Below are 7,322 nucleotides of genomic sequence, written 5' to 3'. Positions count from 1 at the left end.
ACCGCACCGCTATTCGAATAATGTAAGATACATATGCTAGACCGGCACGTTATATGCTAAAACTCAGGAATCCTGAGGAGGCTAGAGGAAAGAAATGCACGTAAGGGGTTATAATCTTTGGTTGCTCCGGACTTGTAAACACTATAGCGGAGATGCTGCTGCTCTCGACGATATAATAGTACTTAATGAATGTAGTAATTCATTCATTGAATACTATTTGTTATTTACAATATTCCGGGGTTTGACGCCTGCGCAGTTTAAAACACGATCGTGAACGCGCTTTACCAGGAGAACAGGAAGTTGGTTTGGGGAGGAGTCGGCAGTGAAAAGGTAGAGATTTTAAAATATATATATTTTAATAATGAAGGATATAATATTACAAAAAAAATAGCGACTACATTAAGGTAGTGTAAAGAAATGGATTGCAGTCGTCAGTAAGTGTAAAATTGACATTCACTTTAAGTTAAGAAGCAGTGGTCATAAGACTGCTCCTTAAATTATCCACCACCTCTGAGGTGGCAGACAGCAATCATCCCGATCGGATACGTTCAGGATGATTGACAACCCATGCTAGCGGCCAGAAATGCTTGTGCAATGATAAATGCAGGCAGCGTATGCTACAGCAGATCATTTGATAAATATACCCCATAGTGTGTGAGCTGGGATGCTGAGAATACAGAGCAACGACAACTTGGGGGCAAAATGTAATGCAAGATTGTAACAGCATGATCTCTCTGCCTCCATGCAAGCTTCACCCCAGCTAAAAATAAAAACTGCAATGTAAGGTCATATAGAGCTTTATACTAACCCATTAACTAAAATGATGATAAATAACAAGGAACCTGATGTGTTGAATTTCATACAGGAATCAGCATTGTCTCATCAGGCTATCTTATACCCCTTGCTTCTTCTTATCTTACATCCCCTCTGAGATGGTTTTTAAACCATTGCTTACACCCTATCGACTATTGATACAGGTTGGCCAAGCCATTGAACTGGGTGAAGCTTTATCGAGATGGAGGGGCCCAGGGACTTCACACGCCAAATCCGAGATGGACACCATGCTTTGATGTGGGACGGAAGAGGGCTAATTGCGGTATCCTTGGTTCTTGCTCTAACAGAGTTGAGTTTAGCTATAAAACTTAAATACTCCAGGCTACAAGTGGTGCTTCAGTACACGAGTGTAACCGTGCACATTTTATATATGTGGTTTTAGCCATGACGTTATTACCCTATGAGGGGCCTCTTGTTTCTATTATCTTTCAAGCTGCACGGAATTACCTGTACGGTCAAGGAGAGCTGCCCTAGGACTGTCCTTTGACCATAGGATTTTTGTATCATCCATATACCAATTTGTTTTTTTTTGAGACATTACATTTTGCAATATTTCTTATTTGCTACATATGTCTTACTATACTTGTTTTGGCGAACCTTCTTTTGATACTTTATGCAAGTTACTTTTTTGTTATTTTATCATGTTCCTTTAAAGTGAAGGTCAATCACGGGGTTGCCTCAGGCCATGATTCCCCCGGGGGGGGGAAAGCTGTGATTGGAGGAAGCCGAAGAGGCTTCCGACGGCCGGGGGAATCGCTGGAGCGGCTGTCAGGATTAAAAGGTACATTTTTGAAGAAAACAAGTGAAATGTCAATTTTGATGAATTAAAGTGCCCTTGCTTTTAATAGTATTATTAAAAACCGGGCACCGATTCATCTAAATTGACCTTCACTTTAAGGCAACTCAAAAAAGTAGAAGACAGGGTTATTAAAAAGTAAAACATTTTGTGGTGAGATTTGATCTGATGAGGTTTTGCTCAATAAGGAAATCATGGGGATTTTTGAATAGTATTCCCAGATCATTAACACCTTGGGAATCCCGTACGACTATACATACCCACTATAAATCCCCGTTGTCTCATCATTATCAATTTATTCTAAATGCCTTAATGTTGACAAAAACTAGACACATGTATAACTGGAATAAAAACCGGAAATTAACTTTTACAGATCAAAATTGGACAGATGCCATGCTACATACTAAACTCTCTATACACTGCATGACTTTATTTGAACTGTACTATAAGCTTCTTACTAGATGGCATTATGTTCCTCTTAAATTACACAGGATGTTTCCTGACTCATCCCCTCTCTGCTGGCGGGGATGCCAAATGACGGGTGACCCATCCCACATATGGTGGTCGTGTCCAGTCATCAAACCCTTTTGGGCCAAACTAAGAAAGCTTTGCCTTTCCTTAGGTCTGTCTAGGGATCTGCCCCCCGAGGTCGCCCTCTTCCACCTAAATCTCCAACAGTGTCCCTGTTCTAAAAGGACTTTACTGATTACAATTCTAATGGCTGCGAAACTCTCAATAGCGAGAAACTAGAAAAAAAAAACAATCCACCTCAATGGAAATGAAATCCATGGAGAATTATGTATATAGTTCCCGCCAACAGATCAATCTGTACATACAGATCTTGGAGCCCTGGGAGACTTTTGGGGAGGAATCCTCTCTTGTTGAAGTGGGAAAGATTATAAATAGCAGAATGTGAGATGCAGATGTAGTCCTTTTTCCTATTCCCCCATTCTGCTTCTCACCCCTTTTTTTTCTCCTCCCTTATCATGTACCTAACCATTTATCCCTTTGTTCTACCGATTAATCGCTGACCATACGATTAATCCAACCTCGCACCCCCTTCCCCTACATAGGCCCATTTGAGGCCTCTAAAAGAATCTTTTCCAAAACACAAGTAAATGTAATAATTCTTCAATTACAGAGAAAGTAAAGACACCAAGACAAATTGTTAGTTTCTTTAGACCGAGTTTATTGGTTTTACGTTTTAATTTAAGTCATTCTTCACAAGTTATATGTTCATATATTCTTCCTCATATTGGACATCTCTCTGTCACAAATGACTTAGAATGCCTATTAAAAGTCTAGATGATGGAGTCTACATTAGAACATTGTTGCTGGACTCTTTAGGCATCTTGCCTTGATCGATTAAACAGACATACAATAGGCAAAGGTGTCTTTGATGATCAGACAACTACACGAAAACTTATACTTTGTTTATTCAGCTAATTGTAATTTGCATATTGCACAGGGAAATGCAACGTTTACTGAAAAATCTTTAAAAAAAAAAGTAAAAAACATTTTGGAACAAATAATAGGAAAGAACTATCGAGTCCTACATAAAAAAATGTATGCTTACCTGATTAATATATTTCATGGTGGTTAGAGTCTACAAGACATTACTCCTGGGATTCAACTCCTGACCACTGATTACAAAAACTCTGAGAACTTAATCCCTCCCACTTCTTTTTTATGCTAGTTTTGCATATAGCCAAAGAAGGAAAAAGTAGAAACATAGGAAAATTAGGTGCAAACTAGAACTGCTGCTAGAATTTTTAAAATAAATTTAGTAAAATTGGGGGTCTTGTGGACTTTCACCACCATGAAAGAAATTAATTTATCAGGTATGCATACATTTTGTTTTTCTTTCATAAGGTGGTGAGAGTCCACAAGCCATTACTCCTAGGAACCAATACCCTAGGAACCAATACCCAAGCAGTGGAGTCCACAAGTAATTTGTGCAGGACACAGCTACCTGAAGGACTTTCCTACCAAAAGCCACTTCAGAAGAAGCAAAAAAAACATCTAACTGGTAGGAATTAGTAATAATATGTATGGAAAACCATGTTGCTGCCTTGCAAATATGTTCAATAGAAACCTCATTATTGTTAAAACTCATGAAATGGAAACTGATCCAATCAAAGGAGTTGCAATGCATTACTTTCCCATCTCCAAGTAAGTCTTGATAAACAAGATTTAGCTAAGAAGGTAAACGTTATGACTGTGGCCTTTACATGGACCCAAGGTAAGAAAAAAAATCAAATTAGAGGATTGACTGAAATTCCTAGTAGTTTGTAAGCAGAAATGTAATACAGTAGAATTTCATAATTAAAAAGTGCATAATAAAAAGGCAATGCAATAACACTTAGATTATACAATCTACCTTTGGAATAATTTCCTAAAGCTCTATACTAGAAAGTTATAAGGGAACCATCCTTTAAAACACTGAGGGTGTACATAAGGAAGACCCGGTAATTATCTCAGTAATCACCTATGGAACACGAACACCTCTGGAGCTTTAACAGAAGGTTTGAAAATTAAATTTAGTAGTTTGATGGATCATTCAAAGACCTACAGTATTGTACTCCTAAAATACATAAAACCTCCTTTAGAAGAGTGCAAAGGTGTTCCAGCTTGAACATAAGAGGAGGATACTGTATCTTGATCAGCAACTTCTGATCATCACAAACTACTTCATCTTCAGAAGATGAATCTTAAGTGTTAGAACCTTAATCTTAAAGTAATTGCTCACCTAATCTAATCCTTAGGGATTCAGAATAAGTAGATAAACAAAGAAAAGGATATTTGACGGACTACTTTGTGCTTATTTGGGAGTGACATGGGATAAAATTACTCAGAAACAGTTGGGCGCACAAAATAATTAAAATCCGGGAGCAAAATGTGAAGAACTCCCCTGTTCGGTGCAAAACAGAAGAACAGATTCCTTTAGAGGCAAGAGCAGCATTTAACTGGTTGGTATGCATAAGAAGTTCCATACAAAAAAGTTGGAGAAGCAAACAGACACACGTTTGCAAAATATTAAAAACATAATTTATGCTTACCTGATAAATGTATTTATTTCCGGATATGGTGAGTCCACGGAATCATCAGATACTAGTGGGAATATCATTCCTGGCCATCAGGAGGAGGCAAAGAGCACCACAGCAAAGCTGCTATATATGTCACTTCCCTTACCCATAACCTCCAATCATTCAACCGAAGAGAAAATTGATAAAAAGAAAATAACACAAGGGTGTAGAGGTGCCTGAGGTTTTAGTTTAAAATAACTGTCTTAAAATAAAGGGTGGGCCGTGGACTCACCATATCCAGAACAAAATCAATTTATCAGGTAAGCATAAATTATGTTTTCTTTCCTAAAATATGGTGAGTCCACGGAATCATCAATTACTAGTGGGAAAAAATATCCAAGCAAGAGGACACAGATGATTAGGGAGGGACAAGACAGGTAACCTAAACAGAAAGCACCACTGCGTGAAGAACCTTTCTCCCAAATGAAGCCTCAGATGAGACAAAAATATCACATTTGGAAAAAGTATGCAGAGAGGACCAAGTTGCAGCTTTGCAAATCTGTTCTACAGAAACTTCCTTCTTGAAAGCCCAAGAAGAAGGGACAGCCCTAGTGAAATGAGCTGAAATTCTCTCAGGAGGCTGCTGTCCAGCAGTCTTATAAACAAAACGCATTATACTACTCAACCAAAGAGAAAGAGAAGTAGCTGAAGCTCTCTGACCTTTATGTTTCCCAGAGAAACAAACAGCAAACTGGTGACAATCCTTAGTCACCTGTAGATAGAAAATAAAAGCATGCACAACATCAATGTTGTGCAACAAACATTCCTTATGAGAAGAAAGATAAGAACACAGAGAAGGAACAACAATTTTGTGATTAATATATCTATCCTAAACCACTTCGGAAGAAAACCTAACTAGTACGAATAACCGCCTTAACTGCATGAAAGATAAGATAAGGCGAATCACACTGCAAAACTGAGAGCTCTGAGACTCTTCAAGCAGAAAAGATAGCAATGAGAAACAAAACCTTCCAAAATAACAACTTAATATCTATGGAAAGTAAAGGCTCAAACAGGGCCTACTGCAAATCTTTAAGAACAAGGGCAAAACCCTAAGGGGGAGCAACCGACTTAAACACAGGCCTGATGTAGACCAGTGCCTGACAAAAAGTTTGCACATCTGGCAAGTCCACCAGATGCTTATGTAGCAAAAAAGACAATGCAGAAAACTGACCCTTCAGGGTACTGACTGACAAACCCTCTCCAGACTACCCTGCAGAAAGGATAAAAAATTCAGAAAACCCCCCGCTTAGACAAAACTAAGCATCCAATCTTCAAGCAGTCAGTTACAGAGATTTAGATGAAGGAAAAGACCAAGAATCAGTCCTTCCTCAGAGTTAATCTCCAAGGTGGAGAGACGACATTTTCACTAGGTCTGCATACCAGATCCTGCGAGGCCACGCAGGGGCTAATAAAATCACTGCCGCTCTCATCTGAAAATACGAGTAATGACTCATGGAAAGAGAACAGAGGAAAAAGCTATGCTAGACTGAAATCCAAGAAAAATGTCAGATCATCTATCAGGAAGGTCTGCGGATCACATGACCATAAACTGTAACTTCAAAACTTGGCGTTCTGTCGAAATGCCCACAGAAGCCAACTCCTGAACCCCCCCCCCAAGTGAGGTTCTACCTAGAGAACACTTCTGGATAGAAATGCTAACTCCCTGGTATGAATTATCAGTCTGTTTAGAAGTCCGACTCCCAATTGTCCACCCCTGGAAAGTGGATGACCGACAGCAAATGTGAGCTTCCTCCCACTGAACAATCCAAGTCACCTCCTACATGGCTAAGAAACCCCTAGTTCCTCCCTAATGATTGATATAAACCCTAGAGGTGAAAGATCCGAAAGTTCTCCATGTCATGGAAAATAGCAAAAGGAATAATGTCCATGGAATACCATCAGACCAATTCCCTCCATACACAGGGTCACAGAAAAGTTAATAAAAATCAACTGCAGCTAAATCGATACTCCCAACCTCCTGGTTGCAAGATGGCTATCCACCGGCCACTAAAACTTATTGTTGGCAAGACAGAAGACTGCAGAGTGGGGAAAAGGAATAAATCCTTTATTTTCTGACCTTTGAAAGACATCTACTAGATAAAGAATCAAATAAAAGGTCCAAGCATACCGCACCTGGTGTTCCCAGGCGGTCTCCCATCCAGGTACTGACCAGACCTGACCCTGCATAACTTCCGAGATCAAACGAAATCGGGTGCATTCAGGGTATTGTGGTGATACTCCCAAATAAATAACCCTTGTAGATAGAACAAGGGAACTCTTCTCCAGATTTATTTCCCATCCCCGGAAAAGAAGATTGGACAAGATCTCTTAAAAGAGAGTTAGCTTGAAGTCAGGATGATACCTTAACTATATATTGTCCATAAAAACACACTTGCAATATCCCAAGACCTAAAGGTCTGACTGGGATGGCGCAAACTGAGAAAACTAGAGAAGATTCCGATTAAGGAAACAATAAATCTCTCAGGTCTAAGTTCCTTATGAACAGGCCCACTAGAACCAAAGGAGAAAGGATACTACTTTGAAGGACAGAATCTGAAATATATGAGGTAAATACCTATATCCCGTTCCCAAACTGGGACTGG

At 39.3% G+C, this 7,322-nt stretch overlaps 1 pseudogene; it reads right to left on the bottom strand.

Moving 5' to 3' along the window:
• Positions 1-6,840: 6,840 nt before the first annotated feature.
• Positions 6,841-6,959, bottom strand: LOC128646199 (uncharacterized; annotated as a pseudogene).
• Between the last annotated feature and the right edge of the window lie 363 nt (positions 6,960-7,322).

Source organism: Bombina bombina, chromosome 1, assembly GCF_027579735.1.
Source record: "Bombina bombina isolate aBomBom1 chromosome 1, aBomBom1.pri, whole genome shotgun sequence".
NCBI classification, from domain to species: domain Eukaryota; kingdom Metazoa; phylum Chordata; class Amphibia; order Anura; family Bombinatoridae; genus Bombina; species Bombina bombina.
The sequence above is the reverse complement of the archived record's forward strand: the minus strand, read 5'-3'. Positions and strand labels throughout refer to the sequence as shown.